The sequence below is a fragment of the Anguilla anguilla genome, chromosome 14 (genome assembly GCF_013347855.1).
Source record: "Anguilla anguilla isolate fAngAng1 chromosome 14, fAngAng1.pri, whole genome shotgun sequence".
NCBI classification, from domain to species: domain Eukaryota; kingdom Metazoa; phylum Chordata; class Actinopteri; order Anguilliformes; family Anguillidae; genus Anguilla; species Anguilla anguilla.
Genome location: NC_049214.1, coordinates 7,165,267 through 7,174,262, shown reverse-complemented (window position 1 = coordinate 7,174,262; position 8,996 = coordinate 7,165,267). Strand labels below are relative to the sequence as shown.

The 8,996-nt window shown below is 37.9% G+C and overlaps 1 protein-coding gene across 1 annotated transcript in view; it reads left to right on the top strand.

Annotated features, from left to right (window-relative positions):
- The first annotated feature begins 4,917 nt into the window (after positions 1 to 4,917).
- Positions 4,918 to 8,996, top strand: part of LOC118213214 (PDZ domain-containing protein 2-like) — a 59,783-nt gene continuing 55,704 nt past the window's right edge. The window contains exon 1 of the mRNA XM_035392010.1: positions 4,918 to 5,511. The gene's annotated coding sequence lies outside the window, so the exon portion shown is untranslated. The remainder of the gene's footprint in view (positions 5,512 to 8,996) is intronic.

Below are 8,996 nucleotides of genomic sequence, written 5' to 3'. Positions count from 1 at the left end.
CTTCTCTCTGTATGTTAATTTCTATGATTTGCAAATGGCTGCCTGTGGGAATTTTTGCTTCCCCCAACATCCATTCCCTTGGTTAATGAACATGCCCATCCACTGCATTGAACGGCATCACTAAAATGAAACTTGAAAAATATAATGGAATAGTGTCACCTGGTCTTAGCATCACTTGATTCTTATTTATTACTTGGAATTCTCGACCACCTAGTTAAGATTCATATGGTTCAACAGACTGGCTGAAAATATGAGCCCGAATTTGAGACGTTTGAAGTTTTTGGCTGCCCCTCTCATAGGCTCTGATCAGTGTCCTGATTTAAAAACAAAAACAAATCTGAATCTGTTCTTTTCTGATTTGTGCCTCGTCTGTATGTGGAAATAAATCTGGAGTGCAGCCATGTGACTTGTATGGACGCTCAAATCGGACATGTTGGGTGCCTACATGGGCAGATATGAAGTTTCTGTGGTTACATTGAGTGCTCTGTGTAGCTCTGTGTCAGTTCCCAGTCCTCCTGAGATGGTGCAGGCTGGCTGAATAAGCTGCTCATAATGTGTTGTTTGTAATCACCGGCTGGAGATTTAATGGCAGGTGATTGCTGTGGTAGTTTGTTTTCAGGAGTTTTCCTCCCAGTTTGCTAGAATTTGGTTTGTTAGTAGGGAGTTGGGGTTCCAGACTGTGGCACACAGCTGGGAGTAATTTCCCCTCCGTCACAGGCCAGGGTGACACTACGAAATCGCCCCCCTCCCCCCCAAACTGTGCTGCACTCCGGCTGGCTCACCGAGTGTGGTCTCTGTACGGCATATTCACAGTTGGGAGAATGGCGATGGGAACAGCAAGGGAAGAGCACCAATGCAGTCTTGAGCAGCAGCTACTCACAGCAGTGCTTCCCTATCAGGTCCACATAGAGCTTCCTTGCTGAAAGGGCAATGAGAGATTTATCTCCTTCAGTGGTTCAGAACGAGGTTGTGAGTGCCGCAGCGTTGTGGTTTAAGCTTGTAATCCGAAGACTGCAGGAAAGATTCCCAGGGGGAGCACCCTACTTGAGCCTTATTACTTCAGTAAACGTTCGACCATTAGCACACGACAATGTGCATCATCAGCAGGTCCTGTGTGGCCTGAATGTTCGCACCATTTCTTTCAGGAATTGCTATGAACGTCTTTGTTGACAGATAGAAGGATTCTGAAAGAAAGGCGTGGTAATCCACTGCCTTTCCTTAGGTCAGTGCAGTGCCTTTATTTATTGGCAATGCTCTGCTGTTTAGATGGGTATCTGGAGGAGAACATCTAGTTTTTATTGGTTGTACTGAGTCCCTGGTCTGTATCCTTCATCAGAGCCCAGTGATTTATTAGTTTAAATTTTTTTGTCACTTTTATAGCGTTGAATATTTAAATATAAATGGTAGAATTTGGTATTCTTCAGTATTTTGGCACTCTTCATTACTACACTTTCAACAAAGAAATTGTCAAGTGCACCTGCAGGTTCTCTGTTGTAAACCAGATACCCCAAACTTTACCATATTCTCTACCTTACACAGGGACATATACAGAACGTAAACACTGCAGAGAGTTAAAGAACTATGAGGATGAGTAGCATGACAGAGCAGGGCGTAACTACATAAAAAGCAGCAAGACTGTGGTCTATAATAATTATGCTAGAACATGATCTTCCTACATGTCTACTTTCACCAACAGAACAATCTTTTGCTGTAGTTGCAGCCTGTCTACATTATATGATATCCATGTGCTGTTTGTTCCCGTCCGCATCAGTGGGAAAGTAAGTTTCAGTTGTATGTTTCCCACAAGCCTCAGCTTCTGGTAAATACAGAGGGTGCAACTCTTGATTACTAGCTTTATTCATACACTTGTCATTTCCCAAGGCTCCCATTACAACATGTTGGACATTTTCTGTATTTTCATCTGTGTGCTAAATTTGTTTATTTTTACTTCCCAGGCCATTTGGTATCACTACAGTGTGTTGCATTGTGGCATAGTATATGCCACTCGCTAGCACTGTAAGACTATTAAAAGCCAAAATGAGGACATTTACTGTAGGAGTTGTTATTCAGTTTACGGAGTGGTCTGACTTGAATGAGGTGTACTTTGTTAGGGCTGGAATGAAAACGGTAGATCTTCAGGAACAGGGTTTCATCTTTTTTGATAAGATGTTAAGGTCCTGACTCATTGGTCAATAAAGATTCCATGACACAGTCAAAGGTCCCCCAGTGTCCTGGCCAAGTTCCTAACCTGAATCCCTCCTTGTGCACAGCAGAAGTACAGTAGGCGTCCTGGTGCACAGTGACTGTCATACATCCAAATTGGTGCTATCCATTGAGGGAAGTAAACCACGGTCCACGGTAAAGTATTTTCATATCCTGAGAAAAATTGAGCTCTACAATTGCAAACTATTACTTTAATCCATTAGTACATGCTGGAAACAGGCTTATTGTATCCTTAACTGGAAACATATCTCTGTACAGTAGAAACTGGCACATCCCATGTTGCTAGCACTCAAAATGATATGAATGATTAGATCTGTCAAAAAATAAAAAAATTCACTGTGACTATCTCAATTTAAACTGAGACAAAAGTATTTTTTGTTGGGAGTCGTATGTTTTTTGAGCAAGTATAAGATAGTAAATGTTACGTACTATTTAATATTTATAAACGGTGCCAAATTAAGCAGGATATAACCACATTCTGAACATTTTCAGTTTGCGTCAAACAGTTTCCCATGTTATGTTTGTGTTGTGAAATGGTTAGTATGGACAGAAGTCCCATGTATATCAAGGAGGGATATGTCTGTTATGTTTTGGCCTTTTTATATGGTCAGCCTATGCAATGATGAAAATGTAGGAAAAGTGTTGTCTGAAGATGAAGTACTTCTTTAAACTCAAAAGATGCTTTATACTTTAAAAGAGGAAAACAAGAAATATTATTGTCGTTTATCTTTCGTGCTTCCAAACCATCACCCCAGAATCTTATCCATTATTAAGTTTTTTATAAATTATGGCAGATTAGGGCAGATTGAGGCAGATTAAGTGTCCTGTTCATATTTCCACAAAGACTTTTCTTCAGTCAGCTGTCACTTTTAATCAGGCAAACTTCATGTGAACACAGTGTCAGGCATCTGCTTCACAGATGAGGCTGGAGAATAATGTACGCTTGAACATACAGCAGTAAAAGAAAATGCTGCAAAAATGGTTACATAAAGGTTAAAAAACAGATATTTGAACCATTGAACAGAATACAAAGACAGCCTTTGAAAAAGCCATGTAGTACTATACAGTATGTGTGCAAAGTTATTGGCAGCTGCATTGTTTATAAGCATTGGAAGAAAATTTAAAGTTGTTTCCACTGCATATTTGCTGAGCAGACTGTCTAGCTCCAATGTATCTGTGGTTCATTAGTTTTTTTACTGAAGTAGACACAACTGAAGGCTCATGCCATCACTGGAACATCTGCTGTAAATTTGTGAGGGACTGGCAAATCCAGGCTTCACAGCACCGTGTACAATTACTTAACTGAATGCACCACTCAGCACCCCGGGATTTATTCCTTTGGAAACCATAATGATGAAAATATACAATTCACTTTTGGCTCTGTGTGCCATATTATCTGAGCAATCAGTTTTATCTGATTAATTAATTTAATTCCCACCAAAATAATCAATGTTAAAAAAATATTAAGCCACTATAATTACACCCACCCGGATCTAGAGAAGACCATAAAGCTTGTTGGCCCTGTGTATACTTGGAGTTGCATAGTTGGGATCATGGAGGAAATTAAACTGCAAACCCATAAGAATGTTCCTTTGAATTTTAAGAAATCAGGACAGGTCTTAGAGCTTGAAAAACACTGTGTAGTAGTCTCTGAGGAGCTGGAGAGGGCTGGGCCAAGACAAATTTGACAAATTTTGTTCTCCACAGAGTAAAAGGGATCCAGACAAGATGACAGCAATCACATATTCAGAGATCCTGAATCATAGACCAATCAGGTTATTTCAAAAAGAAAAGAATGAGTTAATGAGTCATCAAATTAAATTTTGATTTGATTAATTTTCTCAGTGCTTTATAGCAAACAATTAATTTATTTTCTGTGGAAGAGACAAATCAATAAAGTTGAATAACTATTGAATTTTTCTTAATGTATGCAAACATCAATAGTCTTTGATGGCACTAATAAAGAAAGGGGTATCATCGTATGTGCCATAAACCTTTCCAACATGCAAACATTAAAGGTAAATTCTCTTCATCCAGGTTTCCAATAAGCATATTTGCAGACAAGTGAGCGTTAAATGCAATTATCTACATAAGCAGCTAAATCTCACCTGAAAATAATTCATATAAACACATTTACAAGGTCACACATTTTATTTTATTACAAAAGGCCCTTACTGTTCGCAATAATTAATCTGTTTCTGGACAGCACAATTATTGTTTACTGAAACAGTGCAAGCACCAAGAGATTGCAATAATTACAAAAGAAAAAAAAAAAGTTGAATGTGAATGTGTAAAAACAACGAGTTGACCATTTGAACAAGCTTATAAAAAATATTGTTTGCCCTAGTATTATCATTTTATGTTTTATTTTAAAACATGGAATAAAGCAAAGTTAAATTATGGAAATTATGGGTTTAAACCACTAGGCAACACAGTATGTTATGATTAATTAGGTCAAAGACAACCGAGAAGGAATATCTCGACCAAGACTATCATTGAAATCATGAAAACAGTTAAAGCAAGCAGAGCTGTTCTACCCCTATAGCATTTCGATAGACTCATGAAACTGTTATTATTCCCACATTAATTCATTCCCCAGTTGGATACAGCTGTCAACGTCAAAAGTCTCCGCCCACGATGTTGGCTTTGCTGTTGACTTACAGAGAAATTAAGCTGTGGCTGAAATGTAGGCTATACAGACAGTGCTAGAGTGCTACAGGTTATGCGGTTTGAAAATGTTCGGTGGAACTTGAATATGGTAGTGCTGCAGTTCTTTTGTGCTCTTTTATGCCAAAAAAACATCTGATGTTTCTTGATGGCTAGTTAAATGTAATTATAACTTTACAACTTTTAACGGCATACTTAAGTTAGTCCACACTGAACGAAATATTACACCGTTAGCACAAAGGTTTCATGATAAGGTAATAACTGCCGTAGTCTACTGTCTTTACAGTGCCACATGGAAAACTTTTTTTTTGGAGAAGAACTACATTTAAGCGAATTCAATATTCAAGCTCTCGGAAACTGATGAGGACTGTATCCCGTGTTCAAAAGCAGCGAAGTCTGACAAAAATTTTGCATTTGTTGGAGCGTCATTTGGATTGTGCGAACGGAAAGTGAACTGCAGGCGATACCCAGATGAACAAAATGTCATACAGAAAGTGTATCATTTATGGCGATGCTTACAAAAGCATATTAGTTGTTTGGACCGAAAGTTCTGTATAAACACGAAAGCAAGCCACATTAAATTGACGTCAATAGCTCTTCTTTCCAGGGCAAAGCTGAGAGGTAAGATTTTATCCATTCAATCTGGCTACAGTGGTCTGTACAGTGGCACCTTCGGCTCACAGACTTATTTTCTGTTAGAATATAAAAAATATCTGTTTCGAGTCTGACTCTCACTCTCACTTTTAAGTAACCTGTCTTGTATTCAGGATATTGAAAGAGAATTATATTTTTGACAAATTGCTTAACATTGGAACTGTGTGCCTTTTTCAGCTGGAGCATATTGCTGTCATTCTAATACTACATAAATCTCAATCTTGTAGTTCTGACAAAAAAAAAAGGTTAAAATACAAATAACGAATATTTATAATACTAATGAAATGATTATATAATTTGTTCTAATCCTCTTTAACCGTTGACAATAGATAAATAATATTAATAACGATTTCTGGCAAATGGAAGAGCAAGTAGACTATATTGATATTTATATTGACAACGTTATCATTTTCTTTGTCGTTACCGATTGTGAAATGCACAAACGTAAGCTGTTGTTTGAAGTTACTCATCTAACGGTTAGTCTACAGTTTAACTGCTTTAACTAGGCTACCGTTACTGTACTTTGCAAATGCCACAATTAATCTTACCTAGGGCTATAGATCATCTACCAACAATTAGGCCTATCTCATATAGTATTTTGTATTTGCAGACATATCGATAACTGATTAACTGATTGACCCAATCATATGAGCTTGGGTACAAATACATTAGCTATATAGTTCTCAAGAAAGGAGGCAGAACCAAGATGACTTCACAACATTACCAGGCCTTAACCTTTTCCAGTTTGATTATGAGATTATGACTACCAAGGGAGCCCAAATGAAAGGGTGAATGAGGTCACACTTAAGTTTTTCAGGCAGGCACAGTACCAAACTTTGCAATTTAGTATGTGTACTCAATGTTTACTGTTGTACATTTTTTCTAGTCTTTGGTTACTTTTGAAGTTGCAACATATTGTTTCAAACTCTGGCAAGTAACAATAACAGAAATTCAAAAGCATGCATCGGTTTGTCAGCCATTGTTCCCCCAGATTGTTTATAACTGTTCACAATGCTTGAAGTGTCCTCAGAAACAAATTGTTTACAACTGTGCTGCATTACATGGGACCTCCTATAATATTTATCTTCTACTTCTTCAGTCTCCTGCTATAATGACTATTGCTTCTCTGGTGCTTGAGATGTTTTGTTCATGGTGCGTGCGTGCATTTAAGGCGACATTCACATCCATTCCAAACAATGTTGGCCTATTGTCAGAAGCTTGGTCAGAATGCAAGTGCTCTATCCATTGCCTGCACTGTAAACGGTACTGTAGATAGCAACAAGAACAGTACCCTATGTTGACAACAATAGACTGGTTTTTGTTCATGTTAGAATGAGATAACACGTCAAATCCAGCCCTCAGAGAACAGGTGGTAACAGTCCTTGGATGGAATGGTTCCATATTATCCTATAATTCCCAGGAAGTGCTTGGCCAGCTGGATGAGTGAATTCCCTGGTGGTGTGATCTGGACATGGCAGTTGTGTCTGGGCCTGGCTTGCTTCCTGCTTAAATTCCACCTCCTCCAGACTGGCAATATGTTGCAGAGTTCCACTTTCTTCTTCCGGTGTTCCTGTTTGCATTTAATCCAAAAACACAAGCAGCTGAAACCAACAAAAGGAAACATCTGAGACCTGCATTGTGAGGACTTTTAAATGATTTATAATCTATACGGATTAAATTTGTTAATAAATAACAAATTATATAACAAGGGTCTGTGCTTAGTGGGATGAGCAAACATAGTGGTCAGTTCTAAAATAAATTTTGATCAGCTGACATATTAAGACCATGGAATAACCTAATTCACTGAGTCATTATTTAGCATGTTACATAACACAAACTTGAATTGAGTGAATGGCATTCATTTTGCTTTATTTTATTGTATATTTTACCTGTTCCCGTATGTACACAGCTGTCAAGAAGATTTATATGTACCAAGAGTGATTCTATGAGAAAATAAAATCCAGACAGAACCTGCATTTAATATTCATTGTCTTTGAAAGTATCGCTAATATCATTGCCTCTCAGTAATGGTCCATTTGACACAATATATTTCTTGATACGATACGTCATGGTTTCCACTTCTTCAAGAGGTAGGAGAGTCAAATGGATCGCTAAGGAAACTAAATACATTTAATTACTGGGTACATTAGTTTATAGGCTGCTTAGTCTTAGGACTAATCTGTACTGTGATGACATGCATGCTTGACAGTTCTTTAGTTTTTAGAAGACAGAGATTTATTATTCTTGATTCACTGGGAAACAGGGGCTTTATACTTTATGAGATGTGTCGTACAGTGAAACTGAATAGCTCTATTTAGTGTGAAACGCACACACACACACACACACACACTCACACACATATACAAATAGCACTGCGTTTAAGAATAGAACTTCCTCTGTCAGATTCAAACTTCCCATTTCCTTCCCCCTCAATTATTGTTTATGCTGTTAAAAATAATTTTACATGTCAAACAGGTGGGTAGATGCATGCAATCATATGTTTATTGTGTGTATTTGTAATGCTGAAACATGGGTAGTTACCTAGATTTTTCTGCTTAAGCAGATTTATTGTAAATATCTTCCTTATCATCTACACATTTCTGGGTATGTCCTTTTTTAAATCTCTTCAGTTAAATTCTCACTGGCTGTGTGTTTTTAGCTAGTGAAATAAACAGAATTAAAGCTTATTGAAATGGCTGCTAAAGCAAAACAGGCCCATAATGTTCATGATTTGGAGACCACAGTGCTGGAATGCATAATAACATTATTATTCCATTCTTTAATTTGGCCCTTCCACACTCCATGCTATGGTATGAATTTTCATTGTAATAGCTTTGAGGGGCTGTTGCCCAAGATGCACTTCTTGGTGGGAATCTGAGCATGAGTTGGCTCAGAGTAACTCCAGTCAGCTTCTGAGACATGGTGTTGAATTATTCGGTCATCATACATTGCACTCAGCAGCATGGAGGAGGAAACTGAGCCACAGCTGCTCTGTGAAATCAGTGCTTGGCTGTTGGAATATGCAGCCTGGACCTGGGAATCACAAGGATCTGAGCTCATGAATGACAATACATTGTACGTGAATAAAGAGACACGTTACGTTTTCTTTATTTATGCCAAAGTTAGCTAGACCAACATGCAGGTGTGGTGCAGGTGTCACGCAGTAGTGTTTGAAAAACCTTGACCTTCTGCCATGATGTTCTGAGTTAATTTGAAGTTGGCCTCCAATTTTTTTATCCAATGGAAACTCAAAAAATAAGAAACTTTTACTAAATCCGTTATTTTGCATGTTTTGAATTTCAACGCACATATTTGTCACCATTGCATGTCCCAACTTGTTTTGAAAAAATACTGCATTGTTTGTCAACCTCAGTGAAACCACTTTATGTTTCTGCTGCAATCCGTAGTTGTCATGGGAAATGCTTGGGTTTTTACCCTTTTATAGGATATAA